We start from the raw sequence: 7,678 nt of genomic DNA on the forward strand, positions 1-7,678 counted from the left end.
ATTATAACCCTCTAATTTAAAATTCATATGATTAGGGATATTATATTCACCACACCTTTTTAAAAAAAATTGTCCTAAATATTAGATCATACCTGATATCAAAGTCGGGATAACGCCGGAGAATATCATCATTCCGCTCCCATGTGGCGTCCTCAGGTGCCAATCCTTCCCATTGAATCTTGATCATGGAAATGACTCTATTTCGAAGTTGTTTCTCATATCGAGCAAGGACCTTAGAAGGTCCAACAAAAAACTTCAAATCCTTCTTAACCTCTATGTCATTAGGCTGTACAATGTGTGAATCATCATATATATATCTGCAGAGCTGACTCACATGGAAGACGTCATGTGGATTCGCCAAGTTGGGAGGTAAAGTAAGTTGATATGCCACCGGTCCGACCCTTTTGATTATCTAGTAGGGCCCAATGAACCGTGGACTCAACTTCCTCACTCCCAAGGCACGTCCAACACCTGTAGTGGGTGATAATCGAATGAATACATGATCCCCTTCAAAAAACTCGAGGGGTATGTGCTTGGCATCGTAGTAACTATTCTGCCGGCTTTGGGCTTTCTTCAGCCTATCTCTAATCATCTCAATCTGCTCTATGGTCTCTTGGACCAAGTCTGGCCCCATTAACTGTCTCTCTCCAATCTCCGTCCAACAAGTAGGTGCTTTACACCTACGGTCGTACAAGGCCTCATAAGGGGCCATGCCCAAACTGGCATGATAACTGTTGTTGTAGGAGAACTCAACCAGTGGCAGGTACTTGTCCCAAGCATTACCCCGCTCTAACACACATGCTCGCAACATGTCCTCTAATGTCTGAATGGTTCTCTCTGTTTGACCATCTGTCTGCGGGTGATATGCAGTACTCAATCTCAATTGAGTACCGAAGGCCTCATGCAATGCTTCCCAGAAGCGTGAAGTAAACTTCGGATCCCTATCACTGATTATACTTACGGGAATGCCATGAAGTTTCATAATCTCTTTGACATATGGTCTGGCTAGCTGCTCTGTGGAGAAAGTCGTCTTGACTGGAATGAAATGGGCGAATTTATTCAACCTATCAACCACAACCCATATGGAATCAAATCCATCCTGGCTTCTCGGTAATCCAACAACAAAGTCCATGGATATACTCGTCCATTTCCACTCTGGTATATCTAATGGCTGTAACAAACCAGAAGGCTTCTGATGCTCAATTTTTACCTTCTGACAAATAAGGCACTTATTCACAAACTGAGCTATGTCTTTCTTCATCCCAGACCACCAAAAAATTTGTTTCAAATCTTGGTACATCTTAGTTGCACCCGGGTGAATGGTGTACTTACCCATATGGCCCTCTGTTAACACTTCTTCTACCATTGGCCCCTTTGGGACAATTAACCGATTTTTGTAGTATTTCACATTAGAAGTATCGGTGAACACAAAATCTTGCTTTTTCATCATTTGGATCCCTTTATCAAGCACTTGGGCTGCTTTAACTTTTTCCATTAAGGAATTTCAGACTTCAACCGTAGTCAAAAATATGAAGTCTCAAATGGTGTCACAGAAATTCGCAAATCCCTAAACTCCTCAATCAAGTCATACTCTGCAATCATCATGCTAGCCACTACATTCGCCTTTCCAGGGTGATACTGAAGGTTAAACTGATAATCCTTCAAGAATTCCATCCATCTCCTTTGTCTCATATTAAGCTCCTTTTGATCGAATAGATACTTCAAGCTTTTGCGATCACTAAAACCTGTGAAGGTAGCACCATACAAGAAGTGCCTCCATATCTCCAAGGCGAAAACCACAGTTGCTAACTCAAGATCATGAGTAGGGTAATTCTCTTTATGTGGTCTCAACTGTCTAGAAGCATAGGCCACTACCTTTCGCTCCTGCATCAACACGCACCCTAATCCATACTTGGATGCATCATAATAAATCTCAAATCTCTTTTCTGGGTCAGGAAGAATCAGAACTGGTGTGGTGGTCAACTTATCTTTCAGTTCTTGAAAACTTATATCACACCCAAGGGTCCATGCAAATGGCACCCCCTTTCGGGTCAATCTAGTCAATGGCAAGGCGATTCTGGAGAATCCATTAATAAACCGTATGTAGTATCCGGCTAAACCCAGAAAACTCTGGATTTCAGTAACACTGTTGGGTCTCTCCCAATCCAACATCGCTTCAATTTTACTCGGATCAACAGCCACTCTTGCAGATGAAATGACGTGTCCAAGAAACTGGATCTCATGCAACCAAAACTCACACTTAGATGGTTTGGCATATAACTGATGCTCCCTCAATACTCTGTGTGCTCTTCTTTACTCTTGGAATAGATCAGAATATCATCAATAATACCACTACAAACTGATCTAAATGTGGTTTGAAGATTCGGTTCATATAACTCATGAACATGGCCAGGGCATTAGTAAGCCCAAATGGGATCACTAAATACTCATAGTGCCCATATCTAGATCAGAAAGCCGTCTTCGGAATATCCTTTGCCTTTACCCGGATCTGGTGATATCCGGAACGAAGAACAATCTTCGAGAACACTGAAGCACCCCTAAGCTGATCCAACAAATGATCGATGCAGGGTAGAGGGTACTGTTCTTCACCGTTACCTTGTTTACTTGCCGGTAATTTGTGCACAACCTCATAGTCACATCCTTCTTTTTCACAAAGATGACTGGTGCACCCCAAGAAGATACACTCGGTCTGATAAAGTTCTTGCGGGACAATTCTTCTAACTGCTTCTTCAACTCCGCTAGCTCCACTAGTGACATCCTGTATGGAGCCAATGAGATAGGCCCCACACCAGGTACTAAGTCGATTGAGAATTCAATCTCCCTCTCAGATGGAAAATGGAGAATTTCTTCCGAAAATACGTCTTCAAACTCGCACACAACCAGAATATTAGCAGTAGGTTCTTTGGAGGCTCCTACATGTCCTCCCAGGAAAATATATCTTGCATCTCCTGCATTTAGAGCCTTAATCATCTGCAACACTAATAAATAGGGGGAGTCATTCTTCTTATTCTTAGAAGAGAAATAAATCTTCCTGCTACAACAATAAATCATAACTCCATGTTTGACTAACCAATCCATGCCCAGAATGATGTGCAAATTCATACCCTCAAGCACAATCAGATCAACCACATATTCCTTCTCTTCATAATTGAAGTTGACTTTCTTACTCATCAAAGAAGTGGAAACCAAGTCTCCGGTGACAGTCTTCACTACCATAGGAGGCGTAAATGCATACATAGGCAAGTTCAAACCATTCGCAACAAAACTAGAAGTAAAGGAGTGGCTGGCTCCTGAGTCAAATAATGCATCAAAATCATGGCCATCAATGGAAATTGTACCTTTGATCCAATTTGGAGACTTCTCTGTGTCCTACTGGGTAACTACATAAAATCGTGTAACTAAAGGTACTGTATAACACTTCGCAATTCTAAATTAAATATTAAAAATATTAAATGAGGATTAAAGAGAAGGATTAGTGAAAATCCTGAAAATTAGGCCAAAATACAAAGAAAGGGCAAAACAGTAATTAGCCAACACGCAACCCTAGGAAGACAAAAATTGAGTAGAAGGTCTCAAATGATAAAAATAACCCTGGAAATGGTTTCAGAACGAAAAATTGAGTGGTTAGACAAGTTTCAAAAAATTCAGTGAATAGTATTTTTACCGGTAAAAATACCGCGGTACAGTGCATCGTAAAGCGTGCCAATTGAGTTTTGAGCTCTAGGTTTTAAATATGAGTTATAAATGGTTTATAGAACTAGGAAGTATGATTTCTGATAAAATTTGGTGGAAATAAGTAAGTTTGGGGAAGCATGCCAACGGCGCGCGCAACAGCTTAAAACAGCATTTTCTCCGAACGACCGGAAAACTCCGGATTCATCTGATCAAGTATAATTAAAGGACAATGGTTAAGGTTAAAAAATTAGAGTTTCTAAATAGGTTGTGAATTTATGAACGTTTAGTGGAATCAGAGGGAAATTCAAATAAGTTCGAATCGCGTGAGGTGGCGGTGGGGCCCACCCCACTTAAGTGATAAGATGACAACATGTCACCATCCACTATTCATCATCCTTTTCCTTCCTCTCTCTCTTCAAAACCGTGGAGCACCTTCCACCATGGCTATTCCACCTTCAAAATTTCATTTCACCATAACTTAGTCATTTTGGCACCAAATCCATTGATTCTTGTCTTGAAATTTGTTGGAAATCACCTTCCAAACACATTGGTGGTATCCATTAGCCTTGAAACCCTCTCATTTGTGAGAAAGGAGCAAAAATAAGCCACGAAATTCCTTGGAGTTTTTGTGTTCATGGAGTTTCTAGATGCTCCAATGGTGGAGTATGTTTAGGAGGAGTCTTGTGCCAAACATTTGGGATAGTTTCCTTGTATTTTAACTACTTAATCATGTGAATGATTTCATGAACCCTAAAGTGGGATTTTGTGATTGTTGTGTTTAGAGAGCTCAATTGGAAAATGTGTATTAGATGATAATGTCTTAGAATGATGTGTTAGAGCTATAAATGCAATGAAAATTATTGGTGAAAGTATGATTTTTAACTTAGAAAAATTGGAGAAGTGTCATGACTTTGAATTTTGAAAATGTGTTAGGATTGGATTGGTGAGTTGTTGTATGATTATATGATGATATAATAGGATTGTATGAGGTGTGGAGTAGTTAGAATTGATGGAAATTCCTTGGGATTACACCATTGTGCAATTCGGCCATTAGACAAAAAGAGGGGAATTTATGTTGTTGAAATTGATTGGATGATGTATTATGTGTTATACGGTAATTAGATGGGCTGTGTGGTGGTTGGAAGGTTGGAGAATCAATGAAAAATAGTAAATGGTGTTGAGAGTCATAAAGAATCCTAGAGTGAAATATTAAGCAAAACGACGTTTAAAAGACGTAAAATGAGAAACGACACTTGATATGGCCTTTTGGAAACCTAAGGATGCTTAGGAAAATAAGAAAGAAAATTTAGAAAAATAAATCTCAAAATTGCACTACTTTGGTCGAACCTACAAGGGTGTGGGAGGTTTTTGACGTTTTTCGCGTTTTGATAGAATTGTCATGTACCGATGATTCGTACATGGTTATTATAGGTTGCCGTACGTCGATTTGAACCCCGAACCGTGAGTCGGTGGATTGCCCTTGGTCCTGGACCAAGTGGGATTGAGGTAAGTGATTGAATCATGCTTGTATAATTGGTAACTTGCATATATCCGTATGAGTTTTGAGTAATTGGGAATGTCCTCTGTGTAGGCATTCTGTTGAGTAACGAGCTCGGAGAGTATACTGCTGTGGAGCAAAGTAAAGAGGTTTATTAAGGTAACCTCTTGGTACTGGGGCTTGTTCCCCTTGTGTGTTCCACCATACCCGTTGAGGGTGATGGTAGGAAATGTATATGAGTAGTGTAGAATAACATGATCATGCATTTATTATGTATGTTAGTGGTACACTAGATGTATCGAGTCTCTGGCCAGTAGACAGTTTTGCCTTCGGGCGTTTCGGACTTCCACTGGATAGGTCTCCGAGAGGAGTTCCAGTTGACCCAGGGTCGTGGTGTGTGAACCGGATAGGAGCACACTAGGAAGTCTCGGGTGTATGCGGATGGGAGGGGAACCTTGGTTAGTTGTTCTTGGAACACGCCTTGGATGAGACCCGTAGGCTTATATGCCAAGCCATTAGGCAGGGCGTTGCGTGGTATTGGTAGCTACCATTCCAGCTTCGTCGTATTTTGTATTCCTATATTCCCCAGTTTCTCTAAATCCCTTGCTTTATCCCGTTTTTAAAGATGTTATTGTATATTATTTATCTGCGTCGAAGTGAGCCATTGGGCGGAGTCTTCTCCAGAACCTCTGGGTTACTGAGATATATTCGTATATCTTACCTCGTCTTGGGGGCTTTATTTCAGGAGGTAGCAGTGGCACAGGAGCGGCGGGCATGAGGCCCGTAGGATGAGTGTGGAGGACATTTTTATGTTTTGCATTTAGATGGCCATTGGGCCTAGGATAGACTTAGGGCATGAACATCCCATATGTATGTAGGATGAGTTTCATGTCATATTTGTTCATGCTATTTTTGCCTAAGTCTAGGTACATGTTGTATATGTTATTTTAAGCGTTATGTTTCAAGTTGTAATTTAAAGTTAAATTTGTAAGTTGTAATATGTAATTGAGATGTTCTAATTGTACAATGAATACTTGATGTAATATGATGGGAGGGCCTTAGGCCTATTTTAGGATTATAATTATGTGTATGTTTAGAAGATGCATGTAAATGGACATTGGTGATTGAAATAAGTCAAGGATTAATAAAATGAGCAATATGATATGAATTGTGTAATAACTATAAACTGAGTTGGGTTGTAAGTGCCCCAAGGCATTGTTGGTCCTTGTGTGTGCCACTCATTGGTTATTAGGTACATTTGAGGTATTAGAAGGCATTTGCAAACTTTGGGATTTTTGTAAAAACAAAGGAAACTCTGGCGAATTTTTTGTAGAATTGGCAGAATTTAGGCGAGCTTCGGGAGAGCATATCTCCCTCCACAGAGGTTCGATAGGGACGTGTAATACGCCATTTTGAAGATTGAGATGTCCTCTATCTTGAGGTAAAATTTGAGAGAATTCTGGGTTGAAAGCCGGCCTGGGGAAGGCAGAGAGTGCAGACTAACCAATTGCTCACTACACTTGTGGCAGTTCTGGACCGGTTTTGGAAACATTATTCCTGCTTCTTTTCTTGGTCAAATTAGATGTATAATATATCAAATTGAAGATTGAGGTGTATAGTTTTTTGTATAAAATTTTGAGAGAAATTGGATGAGTGAATTTTCTTCAGTAATTCGTGAAGTGAGGGATGTTTGGGGTTGGCTGGCAGCTTTGCTTGTCCAACTTCAAACAGCGATATCCGGAGCAAACGAGATTGAAATAACTCGTGTGATAGCTTCATAGAAAGGTAATTGAGTGTGGAATAACATATAAAAAGATGGGAGGCTTGTAGAATGCGGTTTGTCGGATAGGTAGAAAATGTAAAATTGAGAAATTAGCTAAGTGGGTTATGGGAACCCCTTAGTGACTTGTAGTAAATATAATAAGTTATAAAAGTAGTGTAAATAAGTATTCCGCAAGAGTTTACAGTTACGATCACATCTTTTAATTATTACGCTTTTTATTGTTTTAAATACTCGCGTCATAAATGGAAAAAATTTACTCGCATTTTTATAGATGAATTGCTGTGATTGTAACTGTGCTTAATATCATAATTAATGTTAACAATACCGGTGTACAATGGGCTGTTACATTTTATGGTATCAGAGCAGTTTTGTTAGGGAACTCTGATGATGTATAGCTGTGTTATGTGCTGCATAGTTGTATGTAGATTCTTATCGATTACTGCATATGTGATTCCTTAGTGTGGGTCTGATCAACCCATTCCTTTGTGTTACATGTGTGGTCATCGTAAGAAATCTGCATGGCAACCCTGGAGCACCGAATGTAAGTCATTAGCCTGATGTTGTGGCTGCAGTGTGCACTGCTCCATGGATAAGAGATGGCAGTAAGTAAAATATGAATATTAGAGGACTTAAGGAAAACAGACTTAAATGTTTTGTCTGACCTTTTTGGTGAAAACTACAAAGTTATATCATAAGTAAAA

The sequence above is a fragment of the Gastrolobium bilobum genome, unplaced genomic scaffold (assembly GCF_033153095.1).
Source record: "Gastrolobium bilobum isolate Gb01-03AN ecotype WA unplaced genomic scaffold, APGP_CSIRO_Gbil_v1 utg20321, whole genome shotgun sequence".
NCBI classification, from domain to species: Eukaryota; Viridiplantae; Streptophyta; class Magnoliopsida; order Fabales; family Fabaceae; genus Gastrolobium; species Gastrolobium bilobum.